This window comes from Saccostrea echinata, unplaced genomic scaffold (assembly GCF_033153115.1).
Source record: "Saccostrea echinata isolate AGI-Se365-2 ecotype Australia unplaced genomic scaffold, CSIRO_AGI_Sech_v1 ptg000083l, whole genome shotgun sequence".
Classification (NCBI taxonomy): domain Eukaryota; kingdom Metazoa; phylum Mollusca; class Bivalvia; order Ostreida; family Ostreidae; genus Saccostrea; species Saccostrea echinata.
This window is the reverse complement of record NW_026889832.1, coordinates 886091-899100: the sequence shown is the minus strand read 5'-3', so window position 1 is coordinate 899100 and position 13010 is coordinate 886091. Positions and strand designations below refer to the sequence as shown.

The 13010-nt window shown below is 34.0% G+C and overlaps 2 pseudogenes; one reads left to right on the top strand and one right to left on the bottom strand.

Annotated features, from left to right (window-relative positions):
- The first annotated feature begins 1209 nt into the window (after positions 1 to 1209).
- On the top strand, positions 1210 to 9450 carry LOC133176845 (uncharacterized; annotated as a pseudogene).
- An 18-nt stretch (positions 9451 to 9468) lies between these two features.
- LOC133176844 (P2X purinoceptor 7-like) lies at positions 9469 to 10788 on the bottom strand (annotated as a pseudogene).
- Positions 10789 to 13010: the final 2222 nt, after the last annotated feature.

Below are 13010 nucleotides of genomic sequence, written 5' to 3'. Positions count from 1 at the left end.
GAATAAACATATTTATTTTACAACTAGAATTATTTTATTTTTTAAACTACAGCGTTCGGTAACAATGACAATGTTTTACAGCGATAAAAATCGTATGATTAAACAGCTGAATTTAAACATCATACATATGTGCAGAAAATATTGTAAGAAACTTAATTAATAGTTTTACTAAATGTGCATGTTTCATCTTTTTTAGGACAATTTTTGAATATTTATTTATTTTCCGCCTGACATTAGAATACAATAGAATAGATACAATGCATGGAAAAGATCAGAGGCATTCCGAATAAATCGTTCATCTTGCGTTCACCATTCACTTTGCGCTCGCGTTCGCGCTCCGTTCGCGTTCTGCGTTCGCTCACCGTTCAGCGTTCACCTACTGTTCACCAAGTTGCGTTCAGCGTTCACACATCGTTCACTCACAGTTCGCTCTGCGTTCGCTCACCGTTCGCTCTGCGTTCGTTCAGCGTTCGCTCACCGTTCAAGTGGGAAAGTAGAACGTTTCAGGGACTGTATGCGTAAACAAGGCAACGTGTATTTTAACACTTCTGAGCATGTTTGATGCACCAGTGCATTATACACTGCATATTTATTGGATTATTCAATAACTTGCTTAATAAAGATGAGTATTGATGCACTGTAGGTTTTAGGTGCTAATCATGAAACATCTGCCAGTGATATTGATGAATTCCCACAACAAGACTGTGATGTCCATCAACATGATCAAGCATCAGGTGACACAGTCTGTACAGGAAAAGAAAGAAATGTTCAACATGTTCAATGCTATTCCACAGTGTCCCAGACAACATATGATGTAGGTGTAAGTTTTAGAATGTTTCTGGTTGCCCCTTTTATTCTTTAGGAAAGGGGGAGGTCCGGTTTTAAAGGGGTAAACAAATTATGATTTGAATTTTGATATTTCTTAAGATGTATATACTCATATTTACTAAATCTTTCATAATAATATTCATACCAGTATCTTAATATCAATATAAGCTATTAAAAATATATATACCATGATGATATATGATTGATATACTGTACAAGAACAAATATTTGTTGATCTTCCCCTATCCATTATTTTGATTCTATGGTTTTATTTTAGAAGCGACGCCATGTAAAACTACAAACAGAATTAAACATTTTGTATCCTGAAGTGGAAAAGATCTCTACAGGAACTCAGACTGAAGAAAGTTACATGCATGATAACAGCTTCATGACATCCATAGATGAAGGGGATGACAATGACATTGACTCGGACTGGATTCCTGAAAGCGAGGATGAGTAGCAGGGTACTGAACAAGACATTAACCCTGCCAAGGAAAGAAAGTTTGTTTTTGAATCCTGCTTAGATCAATTATTTACATCAGGCTACAGTTGTGGACTCAAATGTACACTAAAAGAAACTATCATAAGCTCATACATTAGCATTAAGAGTTTATGTGAAAACTGTAGTGCTCAGAAAAAAATGGGAAAGCCAGCCAACATCTTGTGCTATGCCCGTATGTAATTTGATCATTGCAGGAGCTGTGTTGTTTTCTGGTGGCAGTGCTCACAAGTTCTTAACATTGTGTAGATATGCTTCGGTTCAGATGTTCAGCATTGGAACATTCATGAAGATTCAGTCATTGTAAACAGTCCCAACTATAGAACATGTTTGGCAAAGAGAGCAGCTACATCCTTTTACAGGAGCACGGGAGTCTGGAGAACCTTTGAGGCTGGGTGGAGATGGAAGATGTTGCTCACCTGGCCATACAGCCATATATCTTTTATAAACTTTGATGGATCTGAAGACAAACACAATTCTGGATACACAGCTTGTGCAGGTAATTTAAAATTATCAAAACAATCAAAAAATGCTCAAATTGAAATGACTTTGACCTTACGTTTTAGATTTTTTCTTAATTTTCTTGAAATAAATAATGAAAGAAAACTTTTTTTTTTTGCATTAACTGAACTACATGTTTGTTTTTAATTATAGAAAAATGAAGTTAAAAACTTTTATGCCATGGAGCTAAAGGGTTTACAAAGAGGGCTGGCTAGAATTGTAGAAGAGGATCAACAGATTTCAGATTTGATTACTGACCGCCATTCTCAGATAAAAAAAAGTATATGCGTGAAACCCATGCAGAAATAATACACTGGTTTGATTGCTGGCATATAGCTAAAGGTAACTTTACTTAATTATTATGTATACACTGAACATCTGATCAAATGTTAAAAAATTATTTAAGAAATATGTTTTAGTTTCAAAACAAACATGTATATTCACATGAACCTGATATATACATGTATAAGGTCAAAATTAATTGGTAAGCTAACTTGGGCCCTGCCTCAAGATATACATTGTACATGTATTCATGGAATGACAGAAATTGTCTGTCCACACTTTTTATGCCCCCGGATCGAAAGATCCCGGGGGTATATTGTTTTTGTCCTGTCTGTCTGTTTGTCTGTTTATCTGTTTGTCCTTGTGTATTCCTTGTGACAAGACCTTTCTTGGGTACCATCATATTTGACCCTTTGACCTTGACCTTGGAGTTTGACACACTTTTGCAAAATTTTATGAGACTTTAACCTTGGGCATAACTTCTGAACAGTTGGTGCTTGGGGTTTCAAACTTCACATGTGTATTTTTTGTGACAAGACCTTCCTTGGATATCAACCTCTTTGACCCTTTGACCTTGACCTAGAAGTTTGACCTACTTTTGAAAAACTTTAATTTTGGCCATAACTTTTGAACGGTTAGAGCTAGGGCTTTCATACTTCATATATGTAATCTTTGTGACAAAACCTTCGTTTGGATACCAACCACTTTGACCTTTTGACCTTGACCTAGGAGTTTGACCTACGTTTGAAAAACTTTAACATTGGCCATACCTTTTGAATGGTTGATGCTAGGGCTTTCATACTTCAAATATGTAATCCTTGTAACATCACCTTTCTTTGGATACCAACCACTTTGACCCTTTGACCTTGACATAGGAGTTTGACCTACTTTTGAAAACTTTAACCTTGGCCATAATTTTTGAATGGTTGGTGCTAGGGCTTTCATACTTTACATATGTAATATTTGTGACAAGACCTTCGTTTGGATACCAACAACTTTGACCTTGACCTTGATGTTTTACTTACTTTTAAAAAAACTTTAACCTTCGCCATAACTTTTGAACAGTTGCAGCTAGGGCTTTCAAATTAAACATTTTTTTATCTTTTGGCCTTGATTTTGACTTGCATTTGAGAAACGTTAACCTTCACCTGAGCTGCCATACGGAGGCATCAGTGTTTCACAAACACATCTTGTTAATTGTGTACAAAAACTTTTAAAATATTCTGTGTACAATGTCATGAATAATAATGAATTATTTCATTGAAAATATTCAAAAAATGATAAAATAGTATATTTAGGTAATCAGTGACAAATATCAATTAATTCTTGCCTCAGGAATTTACAAGAAGTTCGAAGCTGTGAGCAAGAAGAAGAACTGTGAAATTGTTGGATATTGGGCAAGGTCCATCAGCAATCACACTTACTGGTGTGCAATGAGTAGTGGCCGAGATGGGGAGATGGTGTACCAGAAGTGATGTTCTATTTTAAATCACGTGTGTAGTGTTCATGAGGGGCATAGTACAGAGTTTCCCAGGTGTGAACATGGAGATCTTGAAGACTGTCTTTGGATTCGTAGAGGTATATACAGTGGCTGCAACGTTATTGTTGACAACTTACACGAACGATCACGTTACACGAACGATTCCGCATGATTAACGCACGATAAAATCTGTTACACGAACGATCCTTCACGCACACGATTCTACACGTTACACGATCTTACACGATTGCTAACGCAAACGCACGATTCTTCACGCAGAATAGTTCAAGTTCTTTAGGAATGGATATTTTCAAAACGAAATAAGGCTTAATACTTATTGTAGATTTCAAATAATTATTGATATTATTTCATTGACTTTGAAAAATGAAAAAAAAAAAAAATAGAAATGGATATTTCTGGAACTAAATACATATAAAACTTATTATCTTCGATTACAAATAATTATGTACGTAATTCTCCGACTTAAGAAAACTGTTTTTTTTTTTCTCGTTCTATCAGTAGATGTACATGTAGGTGGACCATGAGTTTTGATTGAATTGGATTTCATAATATGCAGAAAGGGATAAGTTTGAAAAAAAATGGCATGAAAATGAATTGAATTATAAGTTATTTCCATGTTTCCATTTGTGAATCTCTCAAGTCAACAATTATTTTACAAATCATTTATTTGCAAAAATTATAAAAATAATTAAAAGTAAGCTCCAGAGATAAACACTGATAAACGAAACCCCGACAATCATGTCGCGTACATGTACATTCGCCGACTATATATTTATGTAAGCATTGAGAATTGTTTATTTATTTATTTGTAAAAATATCTATTTTTGATCTATTGATTTTAAAAATATCTTGACCATAATTAGCAGTAAACATAATCAACATCAGAGAAAAAATCTTTAAACATATAAGTACGGTTTATCACAAAAAATCACGCTATTTGACGAGAACACAATATTGTACGACTTACTATATTGCTTATTTCCAAGCGATAATTAGTTCGTTCTGCTTTCAATTATGTAACTCGCGCTTCATTTATTTTATTTGGATTAAAAAAAAAAACAGACAAGCGAAATGCTTGTATAACAAATAACATTCCGATAAAAACTTACAAAACGAAGTTTACACGTTTCTTAACGCACGATCACGCACGATTAAAACCGCAAACGATTGAGTCTGATACACGCACGATCTCGCACGTTACACGAACGATCACGCACGTTACACGAACGATTCTACACGATTGGTTTGTCAACAATAACGTTGCAGCCACTGTATATATATATATATATATATATATATATATATATATATATATATATATATATATATATATATATATATATATATATATATATATATATATATATATATATATATATATAAAGGTTTGTGTGGTATATACTTATGATTTAAATAAAGTAAAACATGAAATTACTTTGCTGTAAGTGTCAGTTGATTATAAGCGTGTTCGCTTTATGTGTGGTTTACTGTATAGCTCAGTGGACAACGAAGTGCCAAGGACGGACAGTTTGGCTTCGTTATAAGAGTAATTAATTGTATCCGTTAAGTTTTTAATATATTTTAAAGTCGAGGGGAATGAAATTACTTTGCTGTAAGTGTCAGTTGATTATAAGCGTGTTCGCTTTATGTGTGGTTTACTGTATAGTTCAGTGGACATGGAACGGCTAGTTACAAAATAGTGGCTGGTTCTAATCTGAATCTTTGTGTGTCTGTAGACAAGCATGGGTGGATCCTGAAATTTTTTTTTATGGTGTCCATACCAAGTCAAAAAATGAAAAAAAAAACCCTTCATGAAAATTATTTGACAAGAGAATAAATCCAAAAACAACAACAAAAACAAAAATATTGGTGGTGATGGGAGAGGGGATATCAAACTTAAAAAATAATGGTTGCTTGGTTTGGAGTGATCATAGGTTCTATTTCTAGTTACATAACATGTAAATTTTATAAATATCTGTAAATGTTTATGTATATTAAAAAAACATTCATACGTGGGCACTCTGCAGATTTAAGCATGAATTACTAATGCTATTTGAATATTTCCAGCATCATAACTCAAAAAAATACATTATTTATGACAAGCTATCTATGTTTTAAGGTTCCAAGGCTTACGATGAGTTGGAAAAGGTTGTCAAGGGCAGGCTTCTTTTGACAGATATCAGAAAAATGTCTCCTGCAGAACAGACTTCAGGGCTTGAGGCGTTCCACAAGGTGCTCTGTCATTTTGCCCCCAAGTTTGTGCACTTCTTCCATGCACAAATGGAAGCACGGTATGTAATTAACTCTAAGGAACTTTGAAAATTGACAGCTTTGTTCTGCCTTGTATTGCATGAATTACTTTAGACTTTAATGGGCACTAAGGTTTATTAATGTGAACAGTTTCATATGATTTTTTTTTTCATTTTCCGTTTTCACAATTCTTTTTTAAGGTTATATTTAGCCACATTGCATTTTAATGAAAATTCAACCAGGGAGCAGGCAAAGAACCAAGATGGCGATATGATATACAGTGTATCATACCCAAAGGGAAGGAAAGGTGAAGGAGTTGCCAAAGAAGTAAAAATTCAACAAACTTTTAGTAAGTGTGTGTACAGTTCCTGAAACGTTCTACATTCCCACTTAAACGGTGAGCGAACGCTGAACGAACGGTGAACGAAAGCAGAACGAACGCAGAGCGAACGGTGAGTGAACGATTTGTGAACGCTGAACGCAACTTGGTGAACGATGTGTGAACGGTGAACGGTGAGCGAACGCAGAACGCGAACGGAGCGCAAACGCGAACGCAAAGTGAACGGTGAACGAACGGTGAACGCAAGATGAACGATATATTCGGAATGCCTCTGATCTTTTCCTTGCATTGAAACTATTTTATTGTTTTATAATGTCAGGTGCCAAAAAAAAAAAAAAAAAAAAAAAAAAAAAAAAATCAATAATAAATAAGTAAACCAATAAATGAATGAATAAATAAGTCAATAAAATAAATTCTCCAAAATTGTCCAGAGAAAGACGATGCATGCACATTAAGTTTTTAATCACACGATTTTTATCGCATTAAAACATTGCAATTGTTGCCGAACGCTGAAGTATAAGAGATATTTTTTTTTAGCTGGAAAATAAAAATGTTTGTTTTTATTTGATAACAAATCAGAGAAAACGAATAAATTAAAGTGGTTGTAACATCCATTCATACATCTCCGTGTTAAGGCGATTTCGTGTAAAGTAATGAAAAAAAATTAATTACAAAGGTCAGTGGACGTTTTGCATTTATGCGCTCGTATTTTAAATTTTTAATACAATAATATATTATATGTCATATCTATTTTTCATGATGATTTATTAGGAAGCAAATTCGGTTGGGGGGGGGGGGGGCACAACCATACATTTTCAGTTGATAGTTGAGGGGGCACTACCAAAAATTTCCTGACAAGCAAAAAAAAAAAAAAAAGGTCATCAGACTTTTTATTGCGGGGGGCACAAGCATATAGTATCTATGTTCAGTATAGTAATCTATATATCGGCAAAATTATTGGGGCGGGGGGGGGGGGCACGGCCCCCCCTTGCCCCCTCCCCGTTCCTACGGCCATGTTTATTGAGCAGCATTTATCTGTAGATGGCCGTGATTATACTCGGACAAGATAATACAAAGATACATATTCATATTATTTATTATAAATTCATTTTTCAGAACTTGTTATTCAAGTAATATGCTGTTATAGTTTTTATTAACCAGACAAATGAGAGAGAGAGAGAGAGAGAGAGAGAGAGAGAGAGAGAGAGAGAGAGAGAGAGAGATTCCGTTTTAGCCCCCCCCCCATTTCAGGCTTCACTAAATGTTTGTACCTATATCAAACAAAAACTTTGAAATTTTTTTCTAAATATATCAGACAGTGAAAGTAACTCTTTCTTTTTATCAACAAATCATATCCATTTGTTTGACAGTCATACTCGTTTTTATTTTCCTGCTTCAAGTTCACACGAAGTCCACGTGCTTGTCCTGTCAATCAAAATCATTCGACACTGTGCAGGTGTGAAAGTTTCGTCACATCGAAGACGAAGTGCGAGTATTTCCGACAAGTTATAACATTTATTTTTATCATTTCTAGATTTGATTCCAACATTTGAATAATAATTGAATGAAATACATTGGGCATTAACACTTGAATTTGAAACATACTCTCTGCCAATTCCAAATACCACCGCCGACACGTGTACATTTTGAACTACTATTGTTTTGTGACTTTTTTAGATGCATGTTTGTTTTGAGACTGAAATTTTTGTTCTAAAAAAGACCTTAACTTTTTTTTAAAAATGTTAATTAAAATATTCTGGAAATACAATACTGACTAAGTAACCGATTTAGGGGGAAAAGGGGGGGGGGGTATTAATCATATCGAATGGCAAACATATAAAGTTACGGTGAAGAAAGATTTTTTTTTCTCTATAACTATAGACTTTACATATTATAGTAGAGAAAATTATGTAGTGCATTACATTTTAAATAAATATTTCCTTTAACCACACTATCAATTTAATTCGCTCCAAAGATAATAAATTAACACGATATCCGTAGTACTATGTATAACTCTTAGAACTAGTTCTATCATATTTTCTGTAGTAATTGACAAAAAAAAAACGTGTTAGAAATAAATATTTTCGTAATTTTGCTGCGTAATTATTTGACTTGGATAACTATATCTCCATTAACGATTTGTCGTCTTTAACAAAACAACGAAATGTTGCAGTGCTTGAAGTATGTATTTGCACATTGCCCTTAGTTAAATATTTCAGCATCGTTCTACATAGGTACAGAATGTGCTTATAACAACATTTATTTTCCAGAGAAATTTAATAAATAACCTAACAGCTAAGTTAGAATAATAAAAATATATATCGTAGATATTTTTCCCCATGAAATAATGATTCTTCAAATACGATATGTTAGTTATTAAATTAAAAAACCTGTAACTCCTAACCTACAAAAAGATAAGTCCTTTCACTTCGGAGTTTCGAATGACAATGAAAACTGAACGATAGGTGAACGCTGAACGCAAGGTGAACGCAAAGTGAACGGAACGAAGAGCGAACGCTGAACGCTTTGTGAACGGTGAACGCGAGCGCACGGTGAACGGTGAACGCAAAACTGTGAACGGAGAGCGAACGGTGAACGAACGGTGAACGCACGCTGAACGAACGGTGAGCGAACGGAAAAATGGGAAAGTAGAACGTTTCAGGGACTGTACATAGCCAATTATCTCTTCATTTAAATTCTTGAGTCAAAAAGTGTAATCCTTTTAAGATACTGGTATTGTATGTTGGCCTCATAGGAAATCAGTTGTTAATATAGACTGGTACTTGAGGTATTTGGAAGGAAGGTGTTTGACGAAATTTTTAAGCCTCGGTGAACTATCAATATTAACTCATTTTTGAGTATACTAAAATGTTTGAAATAAGTAGTGCAGATTTCATATTCATTACGAAAACTACTTGGTATGCAAGAAGAATATCAAATACCGGGTAGTTTCTAAGGTGGAGATAAGATTTAATTTCTCACATGGAAAAATAGGATTCCTTTTTTTTATATCTGCTCTTGTAGAAATACTACATGTGTATATCCTGCATGATGCCCAATTGCTTACTTGTTCCAATTGACAGATTATGTGAATGAACTGTTTGAAGACCTTATCTTCAGTAGAGAAATCCACGATTCTTATGGAGAGGCACGAGCAGCCATTGCTATAAATGAGAAAGGAAGACCAATACCAAGTGCTCAAATGGAAGCAAGGGCTAGAAAAGAAGACATTGTGCTGCTCACAGATCAAGATTTTATTGGATAAAATATTTCCAAATTCTATCGTTATTTTGGTTATTTAAAACCACAGTAGGTTTGGGAAGGAAAGGTCGGTCTGATTTTGCTGACAACACAAGATGGTAGAATACGTCTATTCTTCTTCCGAAGTCTACGATAAATCCACCAAACAAATCTTCTGTAGGCAAGATGTCAGTAAAGCCTGGAATATTGCAGAGGATATGTTCAACATAATTCTATATGTGCACTTATTTATCCATTTATTACATGTATTTTGGACTTTAGGTTTTGACAGTGAAAAAGGGGGGGGGGGGAGGTGACCATATCACTCAGAAAAAAAGGAAAATGATATCTGAACAGGGAAGACAAAAAATGTGAGGGAAATTGAGTGGTCTGTACATGAGACTGAGTTGACCTCTTTTTTTTTTTTTCATTGCCTTTCCTGTTCAGTCATTATTCTGTGAATTGTAAATGGTATAGAATAAAATTCATTTATGGATATTTCAACAATGCTGAAATTCCTTTGGGTAGGAACACTCCCCCCCCCCCCCCCCCCTTGACCTGCCTATAAAACTTACTCATGGATTGGCTCTCTCTCATTTAGTCTGTCAGTATTCTGTATGTGTTCATAGTAAGAAGTCTCCAACACATAATGATTTAAACATTTTACAATGAAACCTTTATGTTCTGTAATGCATTGGAGAGATTCCTCGTCGACCTTTCTATCTACAATGTTGGTGTTTCGGCAGCATTTGTTTTCCCTGTTGGTTGGCATCTCCACACAGTGTCCACAATTACACCCGAACAGAGGGAATGGTATATGTCATTTGAGTTCTGGATAAAAACTGGTAAACATCGTATCATAGAACGTTCATGTAAGTGACATGCCCGTAGCTGGGGGTGGGTGAGGGTTGAAAAGCAAAAAAAAAAAAAAAAAAAAAAAAAAAAAAAAAAAAAAAAACGGAGACGTAACTTTAAAATTCAAGGAAAAATATTTACTTACAATTGTACATATTTTGAACAAAGAGAAAAACCTCGATTTTAGACTGATTAGTGCCATGATCTCGCACATTTTACGCAGTTTGTGGCTATACCTAATACCAAAGGGGACAAGGTTGTCTGTAAAAAGCACAATTAGCCTACATACCAACTCTCGACAGATTCTCTAGTGACCTCTTCAGATCTTGTCGGAGATTCCTTTCCCGATTCTGAATCCGATTCACTTTCCGGCAAACTATTAGTGAAATGATTTGTAGCCAAAGGTTCAAACATATATGGCTGTATATGCAGTGTCAAATCAACTTCGGGTATTTCACCATCACTATCATTATCTTCCGTGAAATGAGCCATGATTGTACTCGGACTTGGAGCGTTCTAATATGGTGGGCCTATTGTTTTGATATCGGTGTCTCTAATGACGTCATGAACAGGGGAGGTAACATCGTCGGCGTTAATGGAAATTGTCAGTTTTCAAACAGGTAAATCAAGCATGTAGGTTTCATTAAAAAATCGGTAACTTTAAAATATTCATTTCCTACATGGCATTGTCAATATAGCAACATTAAGAGCATTTTTATTTTCATGATACTTGACCTTTAAAGAAAAGAGTTATTTATAAACTCTTAATCGAATTACGAGTCAAAATATCAAATGAAAATTACCTTTGTTATCATGATTAGAAATGTAAAATTTATAATCATTTTTAAATATTTTTATTGCATGACATTTCAACAGAGAATGGACACTTTATTTTTAGCATATATTTTTATATTTATATATACGTCTAAATCGAGTTTGAATACTGAACCAATTATTATATCCGCACCGTAAATCGAATATAATAATAACATCTATAATATTATCATTACTACCAAAGCTTGATATATTATCATGAAAAATATTAGAATTATTTCAAATACTAAAGGTATATAAATATATTATCAAGCTAAAAGTTTTAATAGTAATACAGATTCTACGATGTGGGGAAAATATCAAAGGATCAAGAGTTGATGTTAAGGTCGCCGCGAGTGTCAAAGAAGGTGTACAGGGTATACACAAGAACTAGTAACTAAATGTCAATCAAATTCTAGCACCCAACCTTACTTCGAATTCCCTTTATTGACAGGGGTGCGTAGACCAGATATTTTTAAAGGCCCCGGCGGTGCTTAAAATTTCTGCCTTTAAGGAATTTGGACATTTAGAATAGATGTAAACTAAAACTCAGTAATTTAAGTTTTTTATAATTTATGTTCCAAGGTTGATTTTAAATCGGACGATATAGAAAAAAAAAATCAAGCGATTTCTGCTCTGTCTTGTTTTTCATTTGTTAATAAAAGTCAAACTCTTAAATGCATGTTTTCAATTGATATTGATTATCTCATGCTTTTTAAAGTTTATATTTTTTTCTTTCTTTAATTTGGTAATTCTAATCCGGATGTTCGTTTGATTAAAAAAAAAAATGTGTCTTAGATCTTTGAATGCTCTTGTGTTCCAGCTCGAAGGGCGGAGTTCATAGAAAAGTGTGAGTTATGTACAGATAACCTTCACTTTTAGCAAAAGAAATCTCACCTACATTGTAACTATGGTACAATACTTTAAACTCTGTGTCCTAACAAAGAATAGATTCAAACCTCATGGCCTACTTATTTAAGTTATAAAATATGCGACAGTCGATATTCAATTTTGACAATTCAAATATTGTCGAAAGTGAGTTAGATTTATTTTTATTTCTGTTATCGAAGAACGATTTTTATGGAATTTTTTGAAGAGGAATTTCATATCTGAATTTATATATAATTTATGAGGAATTTTAGAAAAAGTTTAAAAAGGAAATCATGGCTCCTCTGAAATTTGATTGGTATTGTTTTCATTAACGTTGTGGGAATGATCAATAATGAAAAATATATCCAAGTTATTCCCTAGTCGAAATAGGCTTCGCAGGTGTGTTAAGGAAACACTCAGATATTCTGACTTGACTAAATCAGTGATACAATACGACTTCATAGTAGACAAGATGACGTCAATTTTAGAACACAAGTTTCCTAAATATTGGTATTTAGAGATGTAATTTACCTCCTGAAAATGAATAGCATCATGTAAATATTAGCAAAAATAAAATGCTTTTATTTTGTTATGCTGTATCTGTCACTTGGACTAAAATCGACGACCGATGACGTCATAACTGTTCAACAAATAACTTGAGAATAGATCATGTTGTGTAACGAGAATTTGGCTAAGACGGCATGTAAAAGTTACGTAAAAGGGGGTTTAGAAACAAATACCATGAATATTTTGTGTGATTTATATGGAGTTAAAGTTTGTTAAACACGTATGCTAATTTATTTTTATCGATTATATCTTCCATTGAAAACAATCAGCAAATTAACGTATCCCGGTCGGCCTTTCCTCTGTCATTCGTGACAACAATAATGCAAAAGAACAACACTAAGCTTGATACTTCAAAACATAAGATTTCTAAAGATCGAAAGCTTGCCTTCTTTGATTCTTGGAAAGTACTGCTAGAATCGCGAGGTAAACATGGTTTAAAGAAATATCTCGGGTTATATGTATAT